The sequence below is a fragment of the Nuphar pumila genome, chromosome 1 (assembly GCF_984573655.1).
Source record: "Nuphar pumila chromosome 1, dmNupPumi1.hap1.1, whole genome shotgun sequence".
Taxonomy (NCBI): domain Eukaryota; kingdom Viridiplantae; phylum Streptophyta; class Magnoliopsida; order Nymphaeales; family Nymphaeaceae; genus Nuphar; species Nuphar pumila.
This window is the reverse complement of record NC_143249.1, coordinates 120,942,819-120,949,754: the sequence shown is the minus strand read 5'-3', so window position 1 is coordinate 120,949,754 and position 6,936 is coordinate 120,942,819.

The window sequence follows — 6,936 nt, the reverse complement described above, 5'->3', positions numbered from 1 at the left end:
AGATACTGTATTTGAGAAAGTGAAAATCGATTTCTGAAGAAATATAAGGATTTTGTTAAAATCGATTTTGAGAAATGTGACATAACTTTGGAACACTTGATTTCTTTGAATTAGAACTTTGAAATTGAAAATATAACTTGGAAAATCGAATTTGAAACTTGGGAAATACTTGAAATATCATTGGCAAATCCATATTTTGAGAAAATTGATTTTTTAATAAGACTTAGGAGATTTTGAAGAAATTGATTTCTCTGAATTGAAATTGAAATTGAAATTCATAAATGCATGAATTGAATGAATATGTATTTGAAAGAGTTGATTTTGAGGAGTTGAGAAAATCCTTTTTGTATTTTTGAGAAATGCAGTGCATTTTGAAGTTAGCCTAATAGTGTAGGCTGAATGTGGCTAATACGAAGATTACAAATTTGGGTATCATTCGTATCTGACTATGGCCATAAATACAAATTCCACCAAGTTTGTCAACTCCATAAGAGCTAGTGCACGTGCCATTTGTGTAGACCATAGTGAATTTATAAAATGTGCATGAATGATACATTCATCAAACATTTAATATTTGCAGAATTAAACTATATGCAATGCAATCCTAGTCTAAGCTGAAATTTAAATTCTTATTCTAAATTTAATTTAATTTACATCACTATTGAAATTTAAATACATAAAAGTAAAGTCTTCAATATCCCTGCAAAACTAGAAAACTTTGTTAGTGATGATATGTTGGCTTTTCTAGATTTATCTAGCAATATCAGGAAATTGCTGGATTTTGCTAGATATAAGCCTTTTTGCCATGATTCCCAATTGATAAAATATGAAATAAAATTGAATAAATAAGAAAGAGAAGATATGAAATTTCGAAATTGGGGTCAAAATGACCAAAATACCCCTAATAACAAGACTATGGCCTTGAAATTAGGGTTTTTAGAAAGATATTTGGTAAAATGCAAATTTTGAAATTTAAATGAGAATAAATCAAACTAAATATGATGTGACATGATTAAAAATATGAAAATTAGGGTTAGGGATTTCGAAATTGAGGTCAAATGACCAAATTACCCCTGATAGCAAGACTATGGCCTTGAAATCAAGGTTCTCTGAAATAGATTTTGATAAAACTTGAGATTTATGATGGAAATAAACACAAAATCAAACATGAAATACCCTAATATGATTTTAGACATGAACAAACCCTAAAAACATGAAATTATATACGAAAATCAAGAAATATCACCAAAATTGTGATTTTATCAGTGTTTTTGGATCATTCAGGTATCCTGTTTTGCAATTTGCTTAATTCAGCCATCAATCGGATTCCAAAATTCATAAAATTTGGTACCTGCATTTATTATAACCTTAATATTGTATTGGAATTATAAAAATAATTTTTTGGCATTAATCTAATCCAAAAATAGCATCAAACCCTAAAAATATGCTATTTTTGACCTAGGTCACCAACAGTTTCAGTTTAGGACCCGAACCAGGGGTCAATCCTCCATGTAAATCTCTGATTTTTTACAGAGGCCAAATAGACAAGAAAATAGAACTTTTCCTTTTGACAGATCTGAAAAAGCACTTAGGATCAAGGAGATCCCCTTCCGGGCTTGAATATTGCAAACCAATCATGAGTTAAAACAGACACTGCAGATTAAAAATTCCGGGATAAATATCAGTACTATTCCAAAATATCTGAGATTTTAGCAGTGAACATAGATTAGAAAAATAACAATACTCACCTTTTACAGATCCTGAATCGGATCTGTATTTTGGGATTTATGAATAACACAAGTCAGATTAGGGTTTTGGTAAACCCTAACGAGTTTTAAATTTAAAATCAGATTCTCTGACAGAGGAAAACTACTAAACAGTAATAAAAAAATCCTAAAATTTCACAGTAGATAGATCTAATAAACGTGAATCCATGTCACTTTACAGATCTAAAATCGGATATAGGATGAGAGAAATATCATAACAGCAAGTTACCTTCTTGATTTTAACTACGATTTTAAAGCTTTAAAAACTCGATTTGATGTCTGATTTTTCTGATAGGGTTCTCGAATCCCAAAACCTCTGATTTTTCTACAGTAGATTATTTACATATTCATGTATCACATATAAAAAAATCTGACATTAACAGCAAGTACTTCAATCCGAAATAGTATGATCTTTTCTGTTCTAAACTAAAAACACACAGAAATCTAATAAAATCTAATAAAACATGCATTAACTAATAAAAACAATAAAACAAACCATAAAACAGTAAATAAAAATTATTTCTATGCTAGAAAACGTGTAATAAACATGAATAACAAATAAAAAAAAATAAAAATCAGGGAATCAATGGCTGGAATTCAATTTTACCTTTAAAGACATGGATTTAACCCATTAAAAGGGTAAATCACATGATTTATTGGTTAATAATGTAAAAGAACATGCTAAAATCGATTCTAATGAATTAAAATCCCTGTAAAACACAAAAAAAAGAGTTAGATCATCTTCTTGAACCGTTCTTGGTGGTTCTTGAGGTTGGATCTTGGTTGAATCCACATAAGGAGGGGCATCAAAGGCTAGATTTAGGTTTAAAGCATTAAAACACTAAATAAAATTAATAAAAAGTGAAGAAAACTTTACCTTGGAGTTGCAGCAATGGAGGAAGGGCTGGAGAGGAGAGATAAGCTCCAAGATTTGAAGAAGGTGAATAGTGAAAATCGTCCCCCTCTCTCTCTCTATTTATAAAAAAAAATTAGGTTTAAAAATCAAGTGTTTAAAAAAAATTGGACTCTCTAAGGGGGGGGGGGCGATTTTGGGGTGGAGTTACCTAACTACCCCTAGTCTAAATTATCCTAATTAATTCCTAATTAACCCCTAGACTATCCTAGAAATCCCCCAAATGTGATGCCACTTGGCATTCTCTACATTTGGTTTTTTAAAACACCTTTAAAAACCTTTAAAAGCACTAGTTTTAAAAACTAACTTTCAAAATGAGTTTTTAAAATGATTTTTGACTCTTCTAAACCCCTAACACTAACCAAGACACTGACTAACCCTAGTCTAGCCCTGACTTACTCGAATATGGCGCCACCCCGAGTGGGCCCTACTTGAGTTTTTCAAAAAGTGATTTTAAAACTTGAAATTGAGAAAGTTTTCAAAAGATTTTCAAAAGCAATCTTGAAATTAAAAGTTTTGAAATTGCATAGGGTTCTAACTGGGTTAGAACTCCTCTGGATATGGTACCAACTGAGTGGGCCCACATCAAATTTTGAAAATTTTGGAATAAACACTGAAAATAGGGGTTAAAATCAATATTTGAAATTCAAGATTTTTGAAAACAGAGTCTCAAGCGAACTGGAACTCCGAGTTAGAGTCCTGAACTCTTAGGACTCTGAGATTTTGGATTTTAAAAACCTAATGAAAGAATTTTCAAAAGATTTTGTCAAGAAATGATAAAATAAGTTAGAAAACACAGTCAGGGTTAGACTCCTAACTCGACCGAACTCTGAAATAGAGTCCTGAACTAGCTGGACTCTGTAAAATGACCTTAATTTTGAAAACAGATGGAAAAGATTGAAAAGGGAAGTGAAACAGACTGCAAAACAGACTTTTAACTGGATCAGGACTCTGAGACAGAGTCCTGATCGGACTAAAATTCTTGAATTTTGAGAAATTTGGATAAATAAAGGAATCTGGAAGTGACACCACCTAAATGGGTCTCATCTGAGATTTGAAATCAGTTGAAATTTGAATTTGAAGTGAATCCAGATTGTTTTCTGAGAAAATATTTCAAAATACAAGGTCCTGGGGTTGGAAAATGATAAAATATTGAATAAAACCCAGGTTTTGAAATTGATTTTTGAAAGAAGAGCTTTAAAACTCAAATCTGGATTGAATGTTTTGAAAACAGGAGTGCTGGATCTCGCAAATTAGATGTAATGACATGCAATGCTATGCAATGCAATGAAATGATATGTTGAATTCATGCAATGATAAGCAATGACACATGAAATGGATGAATACTGAATGAGGAGGAAAATTTGGGCTGTTTACATTCCCTTAACCTGGATGGGACAGAGATACCTCGTATGGAACGAAGCTCAGATATGACCCTTAACCTGATTGGGGAATGAAATATCTCATCGAAATGAGACTCAGGTTTGTACCCTTAACCTGATCGGGCGAAAAATAGAATACCTCATCAACGGAGGCTCAGGTTTGTACCCTTATCCTAATCGGGCGAAAAATGAAATACCTCATCGAAGGAGGCTCAGGTTTGTACCCTTATCCTGATCGGGCGGAAAATGGAATACCTCATCAACAGAGTCTCAGGTTTTGTACCCTTATCCTGATTGGGCGGAAAATGAAATACCTCTTTGAATGAGACTCAGGTTTATACCCTTATCCTGATCAAGCGAAAAATGAAATACCTCTTTGAATGAGGCTCAGGTTTATACCCTTATCCTGATCGGGCGGAAAATGAAATACCTCTTTGAATGAGGCTCAGGTTTATACCCTTATCCTGATCAGGCGGAAAATGAAATACCTCTTTGAATGAGGCTCAGGTTTATACCCTTAACCTGATCGGGCGGAAAATGAAATACCTCTTTGAATGAGGCTCAGGTTTATACCCTTATCCTGATCGCGCGGAAAATGAAATACATCTTTGAATAAGGCTCAGGTTTATACCCTCATTCTGATCGGGCGGAAGATGGATGGAATCCTCGAAAGAAGAGACCACGATGGAACCTTCAAATTTTGCATAATAAATCCGACAGGGGTTTTGCAAAAGAAAGGAAAATGGGGTCCCTAAAGCTTGAAAAGGGGTTGATTTTGGCGTCTCATTGCTGAGACTAAATAGCTTTTGAAATTGCCTTTTGCGAGAAAATGATTGGTGGTTCGACCTCGAACCGAAATGGGACTGTCTATGGTGGGACAGTGGGGACAGAGGGAAGTGTGTGAATCTAAGAGTTCACGCTCTCAAAGAAGGGAAGGAACCAAGTCCTTAAGAGGGATTTAAAATTGGTGTCAGGATGTATCAAAATGGACATCAAGCTTTCACTTCATGTCAGAATAGCTAGAAAATATTGTCAAAATGTTAAAAATTTTGTTGTTGATTCAAAGTATTTGAAAATGATGCATATTGTTGCAAAATATTCCTTCTTTTCTACCTGAAGCATTACCTCCAAACGAGATTGACTTGATAGAATCAAGATTGGGAATCCAAATTGCTTGTAATTGACCTTCTTCCAGGAAGCCATCAATTTCCTTGATATGAACAGGAAAGAGAATTTGATATTATGAAAGCAATTGATGAAAGAATATTGATAATAGAATTTCACAAATTTAAAGAGGATTCTTGATAGATTTGGCAGTTTGATATCCTAGGGGCTTCTCTCATGATAATCTTTCTGCACTCTTTTGGGCTTCGAAGGAGTTTATTACATCATCCTTTATTTTGGATAGATGTTCCGACCTTTTTCTCTCTCTCTTTTTCCTCTCTTTCTTGCTCTCTTTTTTTTTTTGGAAGGGTACATCACAAACTCCTTCAACTTGGAGATGTTCTGATCCTTCTTTGATGCTATTGGTTCATGGGTTAGATATCTTTGGATGATAGCTGAAATTAAATATCTTTTAGGGATTGTCGGGAGGTTCATCGCATCTACCTTCATCTCGACAGTGCTTTGAACTTTCTCTGGAAGGATCCGTCACAAACTCCGTCATCTTGAAGATGTTTCAAATCTTCTTTGGCCCTGGGAGTCTACTCGCTTAATTCGCCTTCATCTTGACGACAATTGAGAGATCCCTTTTGCGGATATTTAATTGCAGCTTAGGTGATTTTGAGGAGACAGGGTTTTGATGAATGCTCTCTTTTTCTAGCGCTCAGGATATTTCCACTGCCTCATTTTACAGGAATAATCTTTAGAGATGTGCCATAACTGCGATAAATATCAATCATCTATGGCTTTGCAATAACATTGAATTTTCTTTTCTGGCCATATCGAGAATTTATCCTTCATCCTTTTGGTTGGCCAATAAAAAGCATTTGAATTTTGAATCTCTTTTCGCAAAAGCTTCACTCTTTTGGAGGTAATGCTGAAGGTAAATTGAGGTAAGAATTTGTTTAATAAAGTTTTGAAATCAACAAATAATTTGATTGACAAATTGACAACATGTTCTTGAAATCCTTGGTGAAAGAGAGCATTTGAAATCTGTCTTAATGCATCTGTGACGAAGACTGTCATCTTCTTTCCAAAGTAGACGATGATCAGTTCACTGGGAACAATATCAGTTCGATTAAGAACGACCATCGGTTTGTTGGGAACAATATCAGTTCAATTAAGAACGACCATTGGTTCGCTGAGAACAATATCAATTTAATTAAGAACGACCATCGGTTCACTGGGAACAAATATCAGTTCAATTAAGAACGACCATCAGTGAGAATAATATCAGTTCAATTAAGAACGCCTATCAGTTCTTTGGAACACTATCAGTTCGATGAAGAACGACTATCAGTTCGCTTGGAACACTATTAGTTCACTTTGAAAACTATCAGTTCACTTTGAACACTATCAGTTCAATGAAGAACGACTATCAGTTCGCTTGGAACACTATCAGTTCACTGAAGAACGACTATCAGTTCGATGAAGAACGACTATCAGTTCACTTGGAACACTATCAGTTCAATGAATAATGACTATCAGTTCGATGAAGAACGACTATCAGTTCACTTGGAACACTATCAGTTCAATGAAGAACGACTATCAGTTCGATGAAGAACGACTATCAGTTCACTTGGAACACTATCAGTTCAATGAAGAGCGACTATCAGTTTGATGAAGAACAACTATCAGTTCACTTGGAACACTATCAGTTCGCTTGGGAACACTATCAGTTCACTTGGAACACTATCAGTTTAATGAAGAACAA